Source organism: Oncorhynchus nerka, linkage group LG6 (genome assembly GCF_034236695.1).
Source record: "Oncorhynchus nerka isolate Pitt River linkage group LG6, Oner_Uvic_2.0, whole genome shotgun sequence".
NCBI lineage: Eukaryota > Metazoa > Chordata > Actinopteri > Salmoniformes > Salmonidae > Oncorhynchus > Oncorhynchus nerka.
The window spans coordinates 29,771,507-29,784,099 of record NC_088401.1 but is presented as its reverse complement, the minus strand read 5'-3'; positions in this window follow the sequence as shown (position 1 = coordinate 29,784,099).

Below are 12,593 nucleotides of genomic sequence, written 5' to 3'. Positions count from 1 at the left end.
TATCTAGACAGGCATACAGAGGCCCATTATCAGCAACCATCACTCCTGTTTTCCAATGGCACGTTGTATTAACTAATCCAAGTTTATAATTTTAAAGTCTAATTGATCATTAGAAAACCCTTTTGCAATTATGCTCGCACAGCTGAAAAATGCTGTGCTCATTAAATAAGCAATAAAACTGGCCTTTGGACTAGTTGAGTATCTGGAGATTCAGCATTTGTGAGTTCAATTACAGGCTCAAAATGGCCAGAAACAAAGACCTTTCTTCTGAAACTTGTCAGTCTATTCTTGTTCTGAGAAATGAAGGCTATTCCATGTGAGAAATTGCCAAGAAACTGAAGATCTTCTACAATGCTGTGTACTACTCCCTTCACAGAACAGCGTAAACTGTCTCTAACCAGAATAGAAAGAGTGGGAGGCCCCGGTGCACAGCTGAACAAGTCCTCAACTGGCAGCGTCAATAAATAGTACCCACATAACACCAATCTCAATGTCAACAATGAAGAGGCGACTCTGGGATGCTTGCCTTCTAGGCAGAGTTCCCCTGTCCAGTGTCTGTGTTCTTTTGCCAATCTTAATCTTTTGTTTTTGTTGGCCAGTCTGAGATATGGCTTTTTCTTTGCAACTCTGCCTAGAAGCCAGCATCCCGGAGTAACCTCTTCACTGTTGACGTTGTGGTGGTTAATTTCTTTACTATCAAATGAGGAGAGACAAACTTACCACACAAATCTGAGTAATCCTTAATCTAAATCACTTATTAATAAGGGAGCAGGTCAGTACAATGCACACATATAAAGTGAATCGATTGAGTGCTCTATGATAATGATGGCTGGTCATGGCTGGTCGATGATTCACGATCAAATGATTCGTTGAGTGCCCGACACAAAAGTACAAAAGGTATTTTATAGCCAACATACACCCCTTTAAATCTACATGATAAACAACAGATATATAGAATGGGTCACAAGGTTAAGATTTGTATGAAAGATACCTATAATACATAGCAGACAGTATCTTCTGTGTCAACAGTTTTCATTGTATAGAGACCAGTGTCTGGCCCTTTGACTCCAAACTGGAACCATCTCTCCCTGGTACGGTATAGAACAGAAACATTAACTAATGCTCTGGAATGCTCTTCTGGTTTTATCACTCAAAAGACATCATAAATCTCCTGTCAGTGTTATCTCCCAGAGGCCCATCCTCAGTAGAACACACACAATAGTTAAAACCTCTTAAGGATCATGCGCATTTTCGCAGCTTTTTGTTAAAAATCGCGCAACATTTCAGTGCCCTGCTACTCATGCCAGGAATATAGTATATGCATATGATTAGTATGTGTGGATAGAAAACACTCTGATGTTTCTAAAACTGGTTAAATCACGGCTGTGACTATAACAGAACGTGCGTTTCATCGAAAAGCACAGGAAAATCTGATCACTGAAAATGGGAAAATATATCCATGCGCCACTTCAACCTATTGTTGAATGGGAACTACGTTAAATGAGGCCGAGGTTGCAATACCTACAGCTTCCACACGATGTCAACAGTCTTGTCATTTGCCTACGATTTGTTTTTTGGTCAAACGGACACGAGGCAGCGCATTTCTTCTTGTCTCCGACAGGATGTTTTGGTTGAGAAATATTTGGACATGATATCAGGACGTGGAGCTATTGAATATACATCGCCCCGTGATCATTTTGATAGATTATTAACGTTTACTAATACCTAAAGTTGCATTACAAAAGTATTTCGAAGTGTTTTGTGAAAGTTTATCGTCGACTTTTTTAATTTTAAAAAATGACGTTGCGTTATCAAACTCAGTTTTTTCCTTGATTACACAGTCTTCATAGATCAATATCTAGGCTATATATGGACCGATTTAATAAAAAAAAAGACCCAATAGTGATGTTTATGGGACATCTAGGAGTGCCAAGAAAGAAGCTCGTCAAAGGTAATGAATGTTTTATATTTTATTTCTGCGTTTTGGGTAGCGCCGGCTACCGCAAAATCTGTCGTTTTAAGTGGCGTTGCAGTACTTTGGGGGTGCATGCTATCAGATAATAGCTTCTCATGCTTTCGCCGAAAAGCATTTTACAAATCTGACTCGGTAGCTAGATTCACAATGAGTGTAGCTTTAATTCACTACCTTGAATGTGTGTTTTAATGAAAGTTTGAGTTTTATCAAAAACTATACGTGGCGCTATTGAAATTTCCGCTGATTTGATCCCGACAGCGGAATCCACTCCCTAAAAAGTTTTAAGAATACTCTATTCTGTTTCATAAAACCACCATTTGATGTAATAAAAGTATGATAATATAATCTTGCAATTTTGCTCTCACATTCCCCCATTTTGAGAGTCCTCTCAACTTTAAAGAAAATTACAAGATTTAAGAACATTCATTCACATGGAGAAAATGCATACATTCTACATAAACCAAGAAGCATAAAAGCAATAACTCATTGCATGGGTTCCAGCACGTGACCGGCTGCTATAGCACTGGCTCAGCCTCCTTCCAAGAAACTCAGCACTGTCTCCCATTTCAACCTCCAACACATGTTCTAAGCACCCTAGCAATTTGTCTGGGGAGGTCACCTGCACATACACAGTCACAATCCCATGAAGAAAAACAAAAAATGCATACAGTTTATGAGATTCAAAGTTATATCTTCATAGACAGGGAAAAGCACATATTTAATCCATAATGCAGTGCATGCAACAATGGAGTTTAATCAAATAAGCTTTATTATCTATCACACTCCAATGGATCAGCATGGTATGGTGGAAATGACTATTTCCATCCCAGAAACTAAAATGGGCATATCTTGTTTGACAGATGCAGGTAGTGATTCCTAGCTGAAGTAAAATGTATTCCATTGGTGCCTAATGAACATGACCCAAGACAAGCATCATGATTCCACTATTTATAAGGCAATGCCTATTGATCAAATAGATTAGCATCAGTTTCACTCTCCAGATCAGAGTTCACCCTCTCCATGGCATGCTGAGATTCCATCAACATCTTTGGTTCATAACAACAATCAATCCCTAATACATTAATTGCTTCACAAATACAGTTATTAACATACCAAACTCAAATCAATCCTTCAGTTTTAAAAATCATTAAATTTCCAATTCATAATTAAAAACCCAGTTAATTATCCAACCAAAATGTAGAATGACATTGCTCAGTGATTCAAATTGGTCCTATCACTCAAAGTCAAAACCCCCCTCAATTTAACACACATCAACATTAGCAGAATGTACATTTATATTAACATCCAATATAATTATCCTATAATTCTACTATTAACTTTTTTTATCATGATTATAATGCAGATCAGTATCTCAATGCATTCTTAATTTAAATTACTATAATTTTATGTAGCGTAGACCTCTATAATCAACCTGATACCCCAAAAGTCTAAAACAATTTTGGGCACAGCTTAATTTAGCATTCGCTACCCTTAAATACAATTATCCTGGTATCGTTACTAGACCAATGTCCAACAAATATGTGATAGCTGTTTCTCCTTAGATTGTTCCCGTTATCCCTCTAAATGTAATCTTTTTTTTCTCTCGCAAATGTAGTACATTTCTCAGCGTAAGGAATCAGTGATATTTAATCCCAGGCATTTAATAAAAAGTTGTTTGAGATGTGTTCGCCTACATCTCCCTTAACGTACATACTGTAGGGGACTTCCATCAGTCCCGGAAGTAAGAATCCTACTCAAAACACATCACATAATAAAGTGTTTCATTATGTGAAAATGACACCTAAAACAATAACCATACCACCTTTCCAGTAATCTAATAATTTCAACCTGTTGCATAAATTTAGTAAAAATATAAACCTGTTGTTTAACAAATCTAGAACCTTTAAAAAGCAGGTGCTGTCTCATCAGAGTAATAGTCTAAACTAACTGTTTCCCGCTCTTAGCTACAATGTTGCATGCCCCAAAGGTCAATACTGTTCAGGTTGTACATTAATGATCTTCCTTCTGTCTGCGCTGTGTCTGAAGTTCCAATGTATGCAGATGATACAGTGATGCATGCAAAGAGCCAACAACAAGCTACACAAACTCACTACTGTAATGGTCCAGATGACAAAGTGGCTCAGGGGCTCATGTTTGCATCTCAATGTAAAAGAAACACAGTCTGCATGTTCCTCACAAAGAGGACAACTGATGCTACTGAGCCAGATGTCTATGTGTCAGAGGAAAAGCTCCAGGTGGTAACCAATTTTAAGTACCACGGTATCATACTTGATTCCAACCACTCTTTTTAAAAAGCAAATGAAAAAAAGTAATAACCAAATTCATCCGAACTAATTTCCAAAGCATATGAAATTGTTTGACAACAGAGGTAACAAAACTGTACTTCAAATCTATGATACTCCTCCACTTAACATACTACTTGACTAGTTGGGTCCAAGCTTGCTCTACAACATTAAAACCCATTCAGTCTGTCTGCAATTAGGCTCTCAAAGTGCTTGATAGGAAGCCCAATAGCTATCATCACTGTTACATTCTCAGAAAGCATGAGCTCCTGAGTTGGAAAAATCTATTGCAATACACTGACGCATGTCTTGTATTCAAGTTCCTAAATGGCCTGGCTCCCCCTCCCCTCAGTACTTTTGTTAAACAGAAAACCCGCCATGAGAGGTAACTGTATAGTTCCCTTAAGGAAAAGCACCTTTAGTCAATCTGCTTTCTCTGTGAGAGCTTCCCATGTTTGGAATACGTTGCCATTAGACATACACAACTGTGATTAATGTGCACTGTCCCTGTAAAAATGTAAAATAAACTCAAATTCAAACTGCAATCCACTTTAATGACCGGACATTGTTCCACGTAATGGAAAGATTATGGTGTTAGAATGCATAGAGAAAATCAGAAACATATACATAAAAAAAATCTGAAATAACAATAAAATAAATTACTTACCTTTGAAGATCCTCATCTGATTGTAATCCCACGGGTCCCAGTTACACAACAAATGGTTGTTTTGTTCCATAAAGTCCTTATTTATATCCCTAAAAAGTCAGTTTATTTGGCGCGTTTGATTCAGTAATCTACCCGTTCAACATGCAGACAAAGGAATCCAAAAAGTTACCAATAAACTTCATCCAAACAAGTCAAACGTTTCTAAATCAATCCTCACGTACCCTAATATTTAAATAAACAATCAAATTTCAAACGGAATGTCTTATGTTCAATACCAGAGATAAATAACGAGGTGCGCGTCACAAGACTACAGTCCAAATGAGAGCCACCTTGAAAAACTACAACTACTAATTCATTTTTCAAAAAACAAGCCTGAAACCTTTTCTAAAGACTGTTGCCATCTAGTGGACGCCATAGGAACTGCAATCTGGGAGGAATTCCTTTGAATATCTCATAGACACGCATTTGAATGGACTGTGACCTCAAAAAAAGACATTTCCGGATGGATTCTTCTCAGGTTTCTGCCTGCCATATCAGTTCTGTTATACTCACAGGCATTATTTTAACAGTTTCAGAAACTTCAGTGTTTTCTATCCAATGCTACCAATTATATGCATATCCTAGTGTCTAGGTCTGAGTAACAGGCAGTTTACTTTGGGCATGTCAGTCATCCGAACTTTCGAATACCGGCCCCTAGCCTTTAGTGGTAAAAACAATTCAATTTTAATGGCCAACTTACCAGCTTACCTACATTCAAGAAGTCACTCAGCCTCAGGTCAGTGAGTTCGTCATATTTTTGTTCACCCTTCAGCTTTGATCAACATTGTTGGATCTGAGGAGAGAGAATGAAACAGACATTGATTTAAGTATTCAAACAAGTAAAGTTCTGTTGATGATTTTTGAAGATGGGCAACCACGAACATGTAATCAATACAGCGCATTCAGGAAGTACTCAGACCCCTTAACCTCATTCTGTTATGTTACAGCCTTACTCTAAAATGGATTTAATCGTTTTTTCCTCATCAATCTACACACAATAGCCCATAATGACAAAGCAAAAATCAGGTTTTTAGATTAAATTAATATTAAATTAACATAAATATTCAGACCCTTTACTCGGGTCTTTGTTGAGGCACCTTTGGCAGTGATTACAGCTGTATTTGGGGAGTTTCTCCTGTTCTTCTCGACAGATCATCTCAAGCTATGTCAGGTTGGATGGGGAGCGTCGCTGCAGAGCTATTTTCAGGTCTCTGGTGAAATATGGTGGAAAATTACAAGCTCTTATGCACATGCACTGTATGAGCCTTAAACCTATAAATTGCCATTGTCTGTTTGAAGGTCATGTAAGAAGAAGTTGGTATTTTTCCACTCTGCCTCTATTCAACTTAGCCACATGGCCAAAGACAAAGGGCCGTCTGAGAGTGACGAGTTTTGGTCCATCCTGTTCTTTTCGTGTCTTTCAAGGGCACAGCTGTGTGGAGATATGAAGAGAACAGAGACTGACTTGAGCATCATGCAGCAATTCTATCTGCCAAAAAGAGTAACAAAACTGGCATTATCACTTGTTTGTGCACAATGTTCCCACCATGATCTCACACACCTGCTAAACTGCCACATAGACAAAGGTTATAAAAGCTGAGACCCAACTTTTATTTGTTGGGCTCTTGACTGTACCTTTTGAGTGATTGTCAAAAGCTCCAGAATTGCAATTCTTATCATAAAATAAGTTGCTTGGAAGAATCTACAGTCTATTCCTTTCTTATTAGAATTTCCACTCCAATTCTTGGCAACGAGGATGGGATTGCTAACTCCGTTTGCTGATTGTTCCCGGGGACACCAAGGTTAACTGCGCGCAGAGGCTGCATTAGACTCGGCTCGGATAGCCTGCACTCCGCCTGAGTGGAGCAGAAGGGACCCGCCTCAGATTCTCCAGGAAGCATCAGTGGATGGATACCCCATTCCAAACAATACAATTAAGGGTGAGACTGACTTTTAGGGAAAACTAAAGTGCACGTTAAAATATGGTAGATCTTGTCTTAGTGACAGAAGACTACTGTGTGTAGAGGATAATTCAATGTGTGTGAATTTTCAATGTGTGTGAAGAAGACCTTGTCTCAGTGACAAGGAGGGCTCTATAGTGTGTGGAGAAAACCCTGTTTTATAACAGAGGTATTCCTGGGTAAATGTGCATTATTGTGAAGTTAATGGCGCATAAGTGGGGCACTCTGGCACAAGGTAACAAAAAATGCATTTAGAGGTTTTTTTTTTTTTAAAGAGTTTACATCCAAATGTATTTCCTGAAATGATCACAAATGGTTTGTCAAGATCAGTGTGGAAGAACTTCACCTGTCTACACAGCGTCCTGACCTCAACCCCATTGAACACCTTTGGGATGCATTGGAACACAGACTAGGAGCTAGGCTTCAGTGCCCGACCTCACTAATGCTCTTGTGGCTGAATGGAAGCAAGTCTCCGCAGCAATGTTCCAAAATATAGTTGAAAGCCTTCCCAGCAGAGTGGTGGCTGTTTTAGCAGCAAATGAGGGACCAACTCAATTTTAATTCCCATGACTTTGGAATGAGACATTCGATGAGCAGGTGTCCACAATTTCGGTCATGTAGTGTATCATAATGCCTTTATTTGAGGGCCTAGTTATACCCTAACAAAATGGTGTTAGAAATCTCCTTGTTTACAGGCCACATCAGGCCTGCAAGTCGCATTATGCTGGCCAGAGGTAGGATATCCAAAAAGTGGAATTGTTAATCAACTGCAACCTCCATTCAGAATGACTACCAATATAGGGAATGGAAGATTAGAAGACTAAGGTAGTCTCAATATGTAAACTGGAACAACCATCTCAGTAATGAGTTAAAAAAAATCAAATTGCTAACAGAGTGGATTACTTTAGAAAACTGTATGTTAAGTATCTTTGTCTATCATAAAATTAATCAACCAAGCAATGTACATGCAAAAACACATATTTTACATTACAACAAACTATTCTGAAAATCTCCCTGCAATAGAGCATGCTGGGAAATATTATATATGGTTTTATGTAGAACCCATCTTGCCTTTCAAAGAACGGTTCATAGGATGTTAAAGGTTCTAGGTAGAACCCTTTGCCTTACAAAGAACCCTTGTCTTCATAAAAGGGTTATTCTGATCAAAACAGTTCTTGGTAGAACCCTATCCCTCTGCAAAGTACCCTTTTATCTAAGAGTTTACTACTGCAAAGTCTGCAAATAACAATTAATACATACAAATGATAGACTTTGAAGGTTTTTGGGAAAGCATTTCTCTCAACCCACAAGACGGTTATCACATGAACTGGTCACACACAGAGAGACAAACGCACGCATCACACAGACCGGGGCAATATTGCTGGAAATGAATGGGTAGATATTGTGTTAATTTGGGCTTTTTAAGCCGATAGTGGTTAACCAGGGGTGGGATAATGTCAATGTGGCGTTGATTAGCTAGTAGCTGGAAGCGTGCGGTGTCTGATACTTGTGAGACTTGACAAGTGAAAATTGCATGTACTTTCAGAAATGTTTGGCGAGTTACTTATAGGCAGGCTGTGAGCTACTGGAAGATTGTGATCAACCTGTTGGAGACCTTTGGTAGAAAGCCTTGCCTTTTGAGTAAATTAAAGAGTTATCGCCAATGATTTATACAGCATGTACACTAGATGACTGATAGGGGGTGCTGTGTTGAAGCCAACGTGCCTCCATCTTTGCACTCCACACCAATGTAAATAATATTTTGGAAGCTAAGCGGGTGCACACGCATCAGGTGCGTGTCATGAATGTATCTCACCCCAGATACCTGTATCTCCCTGGACTCATAGAGTACCATACATTTTTCCCATGGGAGTTTTTAGAAACACTTGAAATAAGGGCTGTGTTTTGCTTAGGCTTACCCTGCCTTGACATTTTGATAACAGTGTGACAAGGTGACTTTAATCAATATTTCTCCCTGTATTTAACCACCAAAAATGAAATGCTAATTAGCTGCTAATGTGGCTATCATAAAGAACTACAAATGCCATGATGATCTGGATGAGACAGTCAAATCGAGGCAAAGGTAAGAATCTCTGGATTAACTATCTATTTCATTTCTTTAAATTGACAATTCTGTGAACTGTCTTGTGCAAGTTTTAAAATGACACAATACCTGTTAGCAAAGGTGTCAGTTTGTCACGACTTCTACCGAAGTCGCTCCCTCTTCTTATTCGGGCGGTGTTCGACGTCACCGACCTTCTAGCCATCACTGATCCATTTTTCATTGGTTTTGTCTTGTCTTCCATCACACCTGGTTCCAATCCCATTAATTACATGTTGTGTATTTAACCCTCTGTTTACCCTCATGTCCTTGTCGGTGATTGTTTGTTGTATGTGTTGGTGCTATCTATGTTCTGGTGTGCGACGGGTTTTGTACCCACGTTCATTATTTTGTATATGTTGCTTTTAGGAGTTTGTGAGCACTTATTAAATTACTCTGTTTATACCAAGTTCGTTCTCCTGCGCCTGAGAATGAATGGTGAAAAAACTATTGTAACCATTTCCCTGTTTGACCACTAGGTTTTATGGGTATTATGACACCTCTACTGTGAGGCTCTATACAGGGAGATTTCAGAGGTCTGGATTGGATGCATGTAGAAGCTGTCCAATTATGGAGAATATCCTAAATCCGTTTATGAAATTAAGGACATGCGTATCTGCAGCATGTGTAAATCTTATTAGTGTAATAAAAAAATCCCCATCAAAGCCTGTTTGTTTAAACTAGAGATATTTAAGGCTCCCGAGTGTCGCAGAGGTCTAAAGAACTGCATCTCAGTGCCAGAGGCGTCACTACAGTCCCTGATTCGAATCCAGGCTGAATCACATCTGGCTGTGATTGGGAGTCCCATAGGGTGGCACACAATTGGCCCAGCATCGTCTGGGTTTGGCCGGGGTAGGCCCTCATTGTAAATAAGAATTTGTTCTTAACTGACTTGCCTAGTAAAATAAAAAATGTTTTTGCTGCGTCTCAACCTACCGCATCCGCCGATTTCAGCCTATCCCCATCTGCGGTGGAAGGTGGCAGAGCAACAGCGGTGTTTCTCAGACCAGGAGATATCCTGGAAAGATGAGACTCTCAAGAACTAGATGGTGTTCTTCGTTTTTCTCTATAACCCCCACAAGTGTTCGGGGACTCGTCTGAAGGTAACCTGGTACCAGGACAAAAAAATGAAAGGATGTGAATAGGGCATTTGTTTTGTTTCCTGAGCTTTCTTTTATCGGTCAGATATAGGACAGACACTTAGAAATGTACTTCCTTTTGTGTAATTTGTTTTACTGTTTTCCCATGTATGAATCTGTTATTCAATGCGTTTCTATGGGCTAATAGCAGTATGGCCAAATTCAATGTTTCATCAAATAAAAATGCATTAAAAAAATTATACCTAAAGGTGTCCTAAAATTCAAAATTAAATAGCTAAAGGATCTTTAGTATGACCATCTTAAAACAATTCCATATGTTAGCTTAGAAACCCAGCCACAGGGAGTCATTCTTAATCATCTCAGGTATTGGCGTTTTTTCTTAATGTCCTGTTTTACTGCCCTTTGTATTTTTTTTTACAGCTATCGTTTCAGTTTTTATTCAGTAGAAATAAATAAAAGATAAAAGATGACATGGTGATGGTTAATGAAACAATGGCAAGCAGTTCTGGAACAACTTCATATAATCCTGCACTGTTATTTTTGCCAATAGACTCAAAGCCACATTAGGGAACACAAAGCTTGGCTCGGAAAATGACAACCTATTACCTTCCCTCCATCCACTCAATATGCAAGTGGTACAGTAGACCAGGCAACCGAGCCCAATGGGGATTACTGCAACCTCTGGCTGAACTACACACAGTAATGGGGTAAATAGGGTAAATAGTATCTGCAGGACCTGCAACTGCATACCCAGTTAGAATGTGCTTAAAATAAATGCATGTTGTATTGCAGGACTACTTTAAAACTGGGTCACCATCTAGCTTGGTTTCTCTCTGGTATATTTTCTCTTATTTATAGCTTGAGCAGGCATAATTCACTACTTGACAAAAGTGTATTTCTCTAATTAACTTTCTAAACATCTGAGTGGAGACGTCTTCCATGATTTAATCCGTGCAGGGTTCATCAGACCCGATTACCCCTAATTGGATTCTAACATGTCAATACCCGTATTACGATAAAACCCACAGTCAACTAAATGTTCACAACTACTTTTGGCAAAGGGGTAGGGTAATGTTAGGATTGCACTGTTACATCTACAGCCCAACTGCCTGGAAATGCCCCATGATCAAATCGACCTGGCCCCTATTAGTATTAGCCGGGTCTTACCCAAGACAGGTGAGCTGAAGCCCAGGCCCGGTCTGATATCACAGAAATGTAATGAACCCAAACCCCCCAAAAATAGTTCAGACTTCTAGATTTAAACTGGTGTTGAGAACAATGTGGCGTTTTAATCTTTATCACACAGAATACAGACTCAGCACTCGCTCATACGCTCGTCATTGTTCTTCTTTTAAATTCTTATTTTTATTGTTATAATTATTATTACAATTATTATTATCATCAATATAATAGCCTACTTAGTATTATTATTATCATTACTAGACCTATAGGCTATAGTAGCCTTATAAAATCTATCCACAATCGAGCTAAGAGCGCGTCCTGTTTCTTAACCTGTTGCTTCTACTCGGGACGCTTGCGTCCCAACTAGAGCTCTGGAAATGCAAATGCGCTACGCTAAATGCTAATAGTATTAGTTAAAACTCAAAAGTTCATTAAAATACACATGCAGGGTATCGAATTAAAGCTACACTCGTTGTGAATCCAGGCAACAAGTCAGATTTTTAAAATGCTTTTCGGCGAAAGCATGAGAAGCTATTATCTGATAGCATGCAACACCCCAAAAGACCCACAGGGGACGTAAACAAAATAATTAGCATTTTGGCGTTACACAAACCGCACAATAAAATAGAAAACATTCATTACCTTTCACCATCTTCTTTGTTGGCACTCCTAGATGTCCCATAAACACTATTTGGGTCTTTATTTCGATTAAATCGGTCCATATAAAGCCTAGATATCGTTATATGTAGACTGTGTGATAAACGAAAAAACATTGTTTCAAAACGTAACGTCATTTTTTAAAATTCAAAAAGTCGACGATAAACTTTCACAAAACACTTCGAAATACGTTTGTAATGCAACTTTAGGTATTAGTAAACGTTAATAAGCGATAAAATTCATCAGGAGGCGATGTAAAGATCATTAGCTGTCCGTCTGGAAAAATGTCCGGCTAGAAACTCAACGAAAATATCCGGTCCTAGACCGGATTAGATACGGTGTCCTGTATGTGTTTGACCAAGAAAAAACTCGAAGGGAAATGACAAGACTCTAGACACCCTGTGGAAGCTGTAGGTACTGCAACCTCAGTCAATTAATTGTGGTTCACGTTTATCAATGGGTTCAAGTAGCGCATGGATATATTTTCCCCATTTTCAGTGATCAGTTTTTCCTGTGCTTTTCGATGTAAATGCCGTTCTGGTAAAGCCACAGCAGTGATTTAACCAGTTTTTTAAACGTCTGAGTGTTTTCTATCCACACAGACTAAG